The sequence below is a fragment of the Carcharodon carcharias genome, chromosome 15, assembly GCF_017639515.1.
Source record: "Carcharodon carcharias isolate sCarCar2 chromosome 15, sCarCar2.pri, whole genome shotgun sequence".
Lineage (NCBI taxonomy): Eukaryota > Metazoa > Chordata > Chondrichthyes > Lamniformes > Lamnidae > Carcharodon > Carcharodon carcharias.
The window spans coordinates 76,694,438-76,704,100 of record NC_054481.1 but is presented as its reverse complement, the minus strand read 5'-3'; positions in this window follow the sequence as shown (position 1 = coordinate 76,704,100).

Sequence of the window (9,663 nt, the reverse complement as noted above, 5' to 3'; positions counted from 1 at the left end):
ATTGACAGAGTGATAGGAGAGTGGAGTGAGAGTGAGAGGAGAGTGGAGAGACATAGTGATAGGAACTGGAGTGACAGAATGATAGGAGAGTTGGGTGACAGAGTGATATGAGAGTGCAGTGACATAGTGATAGGACAGTGGAGTGACTGAGCAATAGGAGAGTGCAGTGATGTAGCGATGCGTGGGTGCAGTGACAGAGTGATAGGAACGTGGAGTGACTGAGCGATAGGAGAATGGAGTGACAGATTGATAGAAGAGTGGAGTGACATATTGAAAGGAGAGTGATTTGAAAATGCGATAGGAGGTTGGAGTGACAGAGTGATAGGAGAGTTGAGTGACAGAGAGATAGGAGAGTGGACTGACAGAGCGATAGGACAGTGGAGTGAGAGAGCGATAGGAGAGTGGAGTGACATTTTGATTGAAAAGTAATTGACAGATTTTGAAGGAGAGTGCATTGTCAGATTGATAGGAGAGTGGAGGAACAGTGCGATAGGAGTTTGGAGGGAGAGAGTGATAGGAGAGTGGAGTGACAGGGAGATATGAGAGTGGAGTGACAGAGAGATAGGAGAGTTGAGTGACAGAGAGATAGGAGAGTTGAGTGAGTGAGTGATAGGAGAGTGGAGTGAGAGCAATAGGAGAGTGGAGTGACAGAGAGATAGGAGAGTGGAGTGATAGAGTGATAAATGAAAGGAGTGACAGAGTGACAGTGGAGTGGATTGACAGGAGAGTGGAGTGACAGAATGATAGTAGAGTGGAGTGACAGATTGGTAGTAGAGTGGAGTGACATATTGAAAGGTGATTGGATTGACAGTGTGATAGCAGGTTGGAGTGACAGAGGGATAGGAGAGTTGAGTGACAGAGATATAGCAGAGTGGAGTGACAGAACCTTAGGAGAGTGGAGTGACATTTTTATTGAAGAATGGATTGACAGATTGATAGGAGAGTGGATTGACAGATTGATAGGAGAGTGGAGTAACAGTGCGATAGGAGGTTGGAGGGAGAGAGCGATAGGAGAGTGAATGACAGAGTGATAGGAGTGTGGAGTGTCATAGCGATAGGAGAGTGGAGTGACAGATTGATAGGCGTGTGGAGTGACAGAGTGATAGGAAGATGGAGTGATAGAGAGATAGGAAAGTGGAGTGACAGTGTTAGGGGAGTTGAGTGAAAGTGTGATAGGAGCATGGAGTGAGAGAGCGATAGGAGAGTGGTGTGAGAGTGTGATAGGAGATTGGAGTGACAGATTGATAGGAGGTTGGCTTGACAGAGTAATAGGAGAGTGGATTGACAGAGCGACAGGAGAGTGGAGTGACACAGTGATAGGAGTTTGGATTGACAGAGTGACAGGAGAGTGAATTGGCAGTGCGATAGGAGGTTGGAGTGACAGAGTGAGAGGAGGTTGGAGTGACAGAGTGACAGGAGAGTGAATTGACAGTGCGATAGGAGGTTGGAGTGACAGAGTGAGAGGAGGTTGGAGTAACAGAGTGATAGGAGAAAGTAGTGATTGAGTGATAGGATAGTGGAGTGACATAGTGATAGGAAAGTGGAGTGACAGAGCGATATGAGAGTGGAGTGACAGACTGTTAGGAGAGTGGAGGGACAGAGCGATAAGTTTGTGTGGACTGACAGAGTGATAGGAGAGTGGAGTGACAGAGTGCTAGGAGAGTGGAGTGACAGAGTGATAGGAGAGTGGATTGACAGAGTTATAGGAGAGTGGAGTGACAGAGTGATAGGAGAGTGGAATAATAGAGTGATAGGAGAGTGGAGTGAGAGAGCGATAGGAGAGTGGAGTGACAGAGTGATAGGAGAGTGGAGTGACAGAGTGCTAGGAGAGTGGAGTGACAGAGTGATAGGAGAGTGGATTGACAGAGTTATAGGAGAGTGGAGTGACGGAGTGATAGGAGAGTGGATTGAGAGGGCATTAGGAGAACAGAGTGACAGAGCGATAGGAGAGTGGAGTAACAGAGCGATAGGAGCGTGGAGTAACAGAGCAATTGGAGAGTGGAGTGACAGAGCGATAGGAGAGTGGAGTGAGACAGTGATAGGAGTTTGGATTGACAGAGTGACAGGAAAGAGAATTGACAGTGCGATAGGAGAGGAGGTTGGAGTGACAGAGTGATAGGAGAGTGTAGTGATAGAGTGATAGGAGAGTGGAGTGACATAGTGATAGGAGAATGGAGTGACAGAGCGATATGAGAGTGGAGTGACAGACTGTTAGGAGAGTGGAGTGACAGAGCGATAAGTGTGTGTGGAGTGACAGAGTGATAGGAGAGTGGAGTGACAGAGTGCTAGGAGAGTGGAGTGACAGAGTGATAGGAGAGTGGATGGACAGAGATATAGGAGAGTGGAGTGACAGAGTGATAGGAGACTGGAATGACAGAGTGATAGGAGAGTGGAGTGACAGAGTGATGGGTGAGTGGAGTGACAGAGTGAAAGGAGAGCGGAGTGACAGGGAGATAGAGTGGAGTGGCAGAGAGATAGGCGAGTGGAGTGAGAGAGCGATAGGAGAGTGGAGTGAGAGAGCGATGGGAGAGTGGTGTGAGAGAGCGATAGGAAAGTGGTGTGAGAGAGCGATAGGAGAGTGGAGTGAGAGAGCAATAGGAGAGTGGAGTGACAGAGTGATAAACGAAAGGAGTGACAGGGGAGTGGAGTGACAGAATGATAGGAGAGTGGAGTTACGGAATGATAGGAGAGTTGAGTGACAGAATGATATTAGTGTGTAATAACAGAATCATAGGAGAGTGGAGTGATGGAATGATAGGGGAGTGGATTGACAGCATGTTAGTAACGTGTAATATTGGATTGATAACAGATTGGCATGGCAGAATGATACAAGATGGGAATGGCGGAATGATAGGAGATTGGCGTGGTGGAATGATAGGAGAGTGGAGTGACAGAATGATAGTAGCATGTAATAACGGAATGATAGGAGAGTGGAGTGGCAGAATGATAGGAGAGTGGAGTGGTGGAATGATGGAGAGTGGCATGGCGTAATGATAGGAGAGTGGTGTAGTGGAATGATAGGAGAGTGGCATGGTGGATTGAGAGGAGAGTGGTCTGACAGTTTGTTATGTGAGTGGAGTGTATGAGTGATAAAATTATGGAGTGAGAGAATGATAAAATAGTATAATGACAGAGGAACAGGAGAGTGGATTGGTGGATGATATGAGAGTGGTGTGGCGGAATAATATGAGAGTGGAGTGAATGAATGATTGGAGAGTGGATTGGTAGAATGATAGGAGTTCGGAGTGAAGATGTGATAGGAGATTGGAGTGACAGAGTGATAGGGGAGTGGAGTGACAGAAGACGGGAGACTGGATTGACAGGGTGATAGGAGAGTTGAATGACAGAGTGATAGGAGATTGGAGAAACAGAGTGGTAGGAGAGTGGAGTGACGGAGTAATAGTAGAGTGGGTTGATGGAGTGATAGGAGTGGAATGACGGAGTGTCAAAAGAGCGGAATGAGAGATGGATAAGAGAGATGACTGACAGTGTGTTAGGAGGGTAGAATGATGGAAGATATGAGAGTGGAGTGACAGCATAATTGGAGAGCGGAATGACCGAATAACAGGAGAGTGGCATGATGGAGTGATAGGAGAGTGAAATGAAGGTATTAAAGGAGAGAGGATTGATGGATTGATAGGAGAGTGAAATGACGAAATGATAGGAGATTGGAGTGAGAGAACGATAGGAGAGTGAAGTGACAGAGCGATAGGAGAGTGGAGTGACAGAGCCATAGGAGGGTGGAGTGACAGAGCGATAGGACAGTGTAGTGAGAGAGCGACAGGACAGTGGAGTGACAGGGCGATGCGAGAGTGGAATGACAGAGCGATAGGAGAGTGGAGTGACAGTTTGACTGGAGAGTCGATTGAAAGATTGATAGGAGAGAGGATTGACAGATTGATAGGAGGGTGGAGTGACAGTGTGAAAGGTGTTTGGAGGGACAGAGTGATAGGAGAGTGGAGGGACAGAGAGATAGGAGAGTGGAGTGATAGAGCGATATGAGAGTGAAGTGACAGACTGTTTGGAGAGTGGAGTGACAGAGCGATAAGTGTGTGTGGAGTGAAAGAGTGATAGGAGAGTGGATTGACAGAGTTATAGGAGAGTGGAGTGACAGAGTGATAGGAGAGTGGAATGACAGAGTGATAGGAGAGTGGAGTGACAGAGCGATAGGAGCGTGGATTGACAGAGTGATAGGAGAGTGGAGTGACAGAGCGATAGGAGCGTGGATTTACAGGGCGATAGGAGATTGGAGTGACAGAGTGATAGGAGAGTGGAGTAACAGAGTAATAGGAGAGTGGAGTGAAAGATAGATAGGAGAGTGGAGTGACATAGTGATAGGGGAGTTAAGTGACAGAGCGATAGGAGAGTGGAGTGACAGAGTGATAGGAGTGTGGAGTGAGACAGCGATAGGAGAGTGGAGTGAGAGTGTGATAGGAGCTTGGAGTGAGTGAGCAATAGGAGAGTGGAGTGAGAGCGCGATAGGAGAGTGGAGTGACAGATTGATAGGAGAGTGGATTGATAGAGTGATAGGACAGTGCTATGACAGAGTGTTAGGAGCGTGGAGTGACAGAGTGATAGGTGGGTGGGTTGAGAGAGTAATTGGAGAGTGGAATGACACAGCGATAGGAGATTGAAATGATGAAATGAAATGAGAGTGGAGTGAGAGAATGATAGGAGTGTGGAGTGAAAGAGTGATAGGAGAGTGGAGTGACAGAGTGAAAGGAGAGTGGAGTGACAGAGCGATAGGAGAGTGGAGTGACAGAGTGATAGGTCAGTGGAGTGACACAGTGATAGGAGTTTGGAGTGACAGAGCGAAAGGAGAGTGGATTGACAGTGCGGTAGGAGGTTGGAGTGACAGAGTGAGAGGAGGTTGGAGTGACAGAGTGATAGGAGAGAGTCATTTTAGAATAATAGGAGACTGGAGTGACATAGTGATAGGAGAGTGGAGTGACAGAGCGATATGAGAGTAGAGTGACAGACTGAAAGGAGAGTGGAGTGACAGAGCGCTAAGTGTGTGTGGAGAGACAGAGTGATAGGAGAGTGGAGTGACAGAGTGATAGGAGAGTGGAGTGACAGAGTGATAGGAGAGTGGATTGACAGAGTGAGAGGAGGTTGGAGTGACAGAGTGATAGGAGAGAGTAGTGATAGAGTTATAGGAGAGTGGAATGCCAGTATGATAGGTGAGTGGTATGACAGAGTGGTAGGAGAGTGGAGTGACAGAGCACCAGGAGCGTGGATTTACAGGGTGATCGGAGGTTGAGTGACAGAGTGATAGGAGGTTGAGTGACAGAGTGATAGGAGAGTGGAGTAACAGAGTGATAGGAGAGTGGAGTGATAGATAGATAGGAGAGTGGAGTGACATAGTGATAGGGGAGTTGAGTGACTGAGCGATAGGAGAGTGGAGTGACAGAGTGATAGGAGTGTGGAGTGAGAGAGCGATAGGAAAATGGAGTGAGGGCGCGATAGGAGAGTGGAGTGACAGATTGATAGGAGAGTGGAATGACAGTGTGATAGGAGAGTGGAATGACAGTGTGATAGGAGAGTGGATTGATAGAGTGATAGGACAGTGCTGTGACAGAGTGTTAGGCGCGTAGAGTGACAGTGTGCTAGGAGGGTGGGTTGAGAGAGTAATTGGAGAGTGGAATGACAGAGCGATAGGAGAGTGAAATGATGAAATGATAGGATAGTGGAGTGAGAGAATGATAGGAGTGTGGAGTAACAGAGCGATAGGAGAGTGGAGTGACAGAGCGAAAGGAGAGTGGAGTGACAGAGCGATAGGAGAGTGGAGTGACAGAGTGATAGGAGTTTGGAGTGACAGAGCAACAGGAGAGTGGATTGACAGTGCGATAGGAGGTTGGAGTGACAGAGTGAGAGTAGGTTGGAGTGACAGAGTGATAGGAGAGAGTAGTGATAGAGTAATAGGAGAGTGGAGTGACAGACTGATAGGAGAGTGGAGTGACAGAGCGATATGAGAGTAGAGTGACAGACTGATAGGAGAGTGGAGTGACAGAGCGATAAGTGCGTGTGGAGTGACAGACTGATAGTCGAGTGGAGTGACAGAGTGAAAGGAGATTGAATTGACAGAGTGAGAGGAGGTTGGAGTGACAGAGTGATAGGAGAGAGTTGTGATAGAGTTATAGGAGAGTGGAATGACAGAGTGATAGGTGAGTGGAATGACAGAGTGATAGGAAAGTGGAGTGACAGAGCGACAGGAGCGTGGATTTACAGGGCGATAGGAGGTTGGAGTGACAGTGATAGGAGAGTGGAGTAACAGAGTGATAGGAGAGTGGAGTGATAGATAGATAGGAGTGTGGAGTGACATAGTGATCGGGGAGTTGAGTGACAGAGCGAAAGGAGAGTGGAGTGACAGAGAGATAGGAGAGTGGAGCGATATGAGTTTGGAGGGAGAGAGTGATAGGAGAGTGGGGTGACAGATTGCTAGGAGCATGGAGTGACAGAGTGATGGGTGAGTGGAGTGACAGAGTGAAAGGAGAGCAGAGTGACAGGGAGATAGGAGAGTGGAGTGGCAGAGAGATAGGCATGTGGAGTGAGAGAGCGATAGGAGAGTGGAGTGAGAGAGCGATGGGAGAGTGGTGTGAGAGAGCGATAGGAAAGTGGAGTGAAAGAGCGATAGGAGAGTGGAGTGAGAGAGCGATAGGAGAGTGGTTTGAGAGAGCGATAGGAGCGTGGAGTGACATTGCAATAGGAGAGTGGAGTGAGAGAGCAATAGGAGAGTGGAGTGACAGAGTGATAAACGAAAGGAGTGACAGAGTGACGGGGAGTGGAGTGACAGAATGATAGGAGACTGGAGTTACGGAATGATAGGAGAGTTGAGTGACGGAATGATATTAGTGTGTAATAACAGAATCATAGGAGAGTGGAGTGACAGAATGATAGGGGAGTGGATTGACAGCATGTTAGTAACGTGTTGTATTGGAATGATAGCAGATTGGCATGGCAGAATGATTCAAGATGGGAATGGCGGAATGATAGGAGATTGGCGTGGTGGAATGATAGGACAGTGGAGTGACAGAATGATAGTAGCGTGTAATAACGGAATGATAGGAGAGTGGAGTGGCAGAATAATAGGAGAGTACAGTGGTACAATGATAGGAGAGTGGAGTGGTGGAATGATAGGAGAGTGGCATGGCGGATTGAGAGGAGATTGGTCTGACAGTTTGTTATGTGAGTGGAGTGTATGAGTGATAAAATTATGGAGTGAGAGAATGATAAAATAGTGTAATGACAGAGTAACAGGAGAGTGGATTGGTGGATGATATGAGAGTGGTGTGGCGGAATAATATGAGAGTGGAGTGAATGAATGATTGGAGAGTGGATTGGCGGAATGATAGGAGATTGGAGTGAAGATGTGATAGGAGATTGGAGTGACAGAGTGATAGGAGATTGGAGTGACAGAGCGACAGGAGACTGGATTGACAGGGTGATAGGAGAGTGGTTTCACACAGTGATAGGAGAGTTCAATGACAGAGTGATAGGAGAGTGGAGTGACAGAGTGGTAGGAGAGTGGAATGATGGAGTAATAGTAGAGTGGAGTGATGGAGTGATAGGAGTGGAATGACGGAGTGACAAAAGTGCAGAATGAGAGATGGATAAGAGAGATGCGTGACAGTGTGTTATGAGGGTAGAATGACGGAAAGATATGAGAGTGGAGTGACAGCATAATTGGAGAGTGGAATGACCGAATAACAGGAGAGTGGCATGATGGAGTGATAGGAGAGTGAAATGAAGGTATTAAAGGAGAGAGGATTGATGGATTGATAGGAGAGTGAAGTGACGAAATTATAGGAGAGTGGAGTGAGAGAGCAATAGGAGAGTGGAGTGACAGAGTGATAAACGAAAGGAGTGACAGAGAGACAGGGGAGTGGATTGACAGGGGAGTGGATTGACAGAATGATAGGAGAGTGGAGTTACGGAATGATAGGAGAGTTGAGTGACAGAATGATATTAGTGTGTAATAACAGAATCATAGGAGAGTGGAGTGATGGAATGATAGGGGAGTGGATTGACAGCATGTTAGTAACGTGTAATATTGGATTGATAGCAGATTGGCATGGCAGAATGATACAAGACGGGAATTGCGGAATGATAGGAGATAGGCGTGGTGGAATGATAGGAGAGTGGAGTAACAGAATGATAGTAGCGTGTAATAACGGAATGATAGGAAAGTGGAGTGGCAGAATGATAGGAGAGTACAGTGGCACAATGATAGGAGAGTGGAGTGGCGGAATGATAGGAGAGTGGAGTGGCACAATGATAGGAGAGTGGAGTGGTGGAATGATAGAAGAGTGGAGTAGCAGAATGATAGGAGAGTGGTGTAGTGGAATGATAGGAGAGTGGCATGGCGGATTGAGAGGAGAGTGGTCTGACCACTGTTATGTGAGTGGAGTGTATGAGTGATAAAATTATGGAGTGAGAGAATGATAAAATAGTGTAATGACAGAGTAACAGGAGAGTGAATTGGTGGATGATATGAGAGTGGTGTGGCGGAATAATATGAGAGTGGAGTGAATGAATGATTGGAGAGTGGATTGGTAGAATGATAGGAGATTGGAGTGAAGATGTGATAGGAGATTGGAGTGACAGAGTGATAGGGGAGTGGAGTGACAGAAGACGGGAGACTGGATTGACAGGGTGATAGGAGAGTGGTTTCACACAGTGATAGGAGAGTGGAATGACAGAGTGATAGGAGAGTGGAGTGACATAGTGATAGGAGTGTGGAGTGAGAGAGCGATAGGAGAGTGGAGTGAGAGAGTGATAGGAGCTTGGAGTGAGTGAACGATAGGAGAGTGGAGTGAGAGTGGGATAGGAGAGTGGAGTGACAGATTGATAGGAGAGTGGAATGACAGTGTGATAGGAGAGTGGATTGATAGAGTGATAGGACAGTGCTGTGACAGAGTGTTAGGAGCGTGGAGAGACAGAGTGATAGAAGGGTGGGTTGAGAGAGTAATTGGAGAGTGGAATGACACAGCGATGGGAGAGTGAAATGATGAAATGAAATGAGAGTGGAGTGAGAGAATGATAGGAGTGTGGAGTGACAGAGCGATAGGAGAGTGGAGTGACAGAGCGATAGGAGAGTTGAGTGAAGAGTGATAGGTCAGTGGAGTGACACAGTGATAGGAGTTTGGAGTGACAGAACGAAAGGAGAGTGGATTGACAGAGTGATAGCAGAGAGTAGTTTTCGAGTATTCGGAGAGTGGAGTAACATAGTGATAGGAGAGTAGAATGACAGACTGATAGGAGAGTGGAGTGAGAGAGCGCTAAGTGTGTGTGGAGTGACAGAATGATAGGAGAGTGCACTGACAGAGTGATAGGAGAGTGGAGCGACAGAGTGATAGGAGCGTGGATTGACAGAGTGAGAGGAGGTTGGAGTGACAGAGTGATAGGAGAGAGTAGTGATAGAGTTATAGGAGAGTGGAATGCCAGTGTGATAGGTGAGTGGTATGACAGAGTGATAGGAGAGTGGAGTGACAGAGCACCAGGAGCGTGGATTTACAAGGCGATAGGAGGTTGGAGTGACAGAGTGATAGGGGAGTTGAGTGACTGAGCGATAGGAGAGTGGAGTGACAGAGTGATAGGAGTGTGGAGTGAGTGAGCGATAGGAGAGTGGAGTGAGAGCGCGATAGGAGAGTGGAGTGACAGATT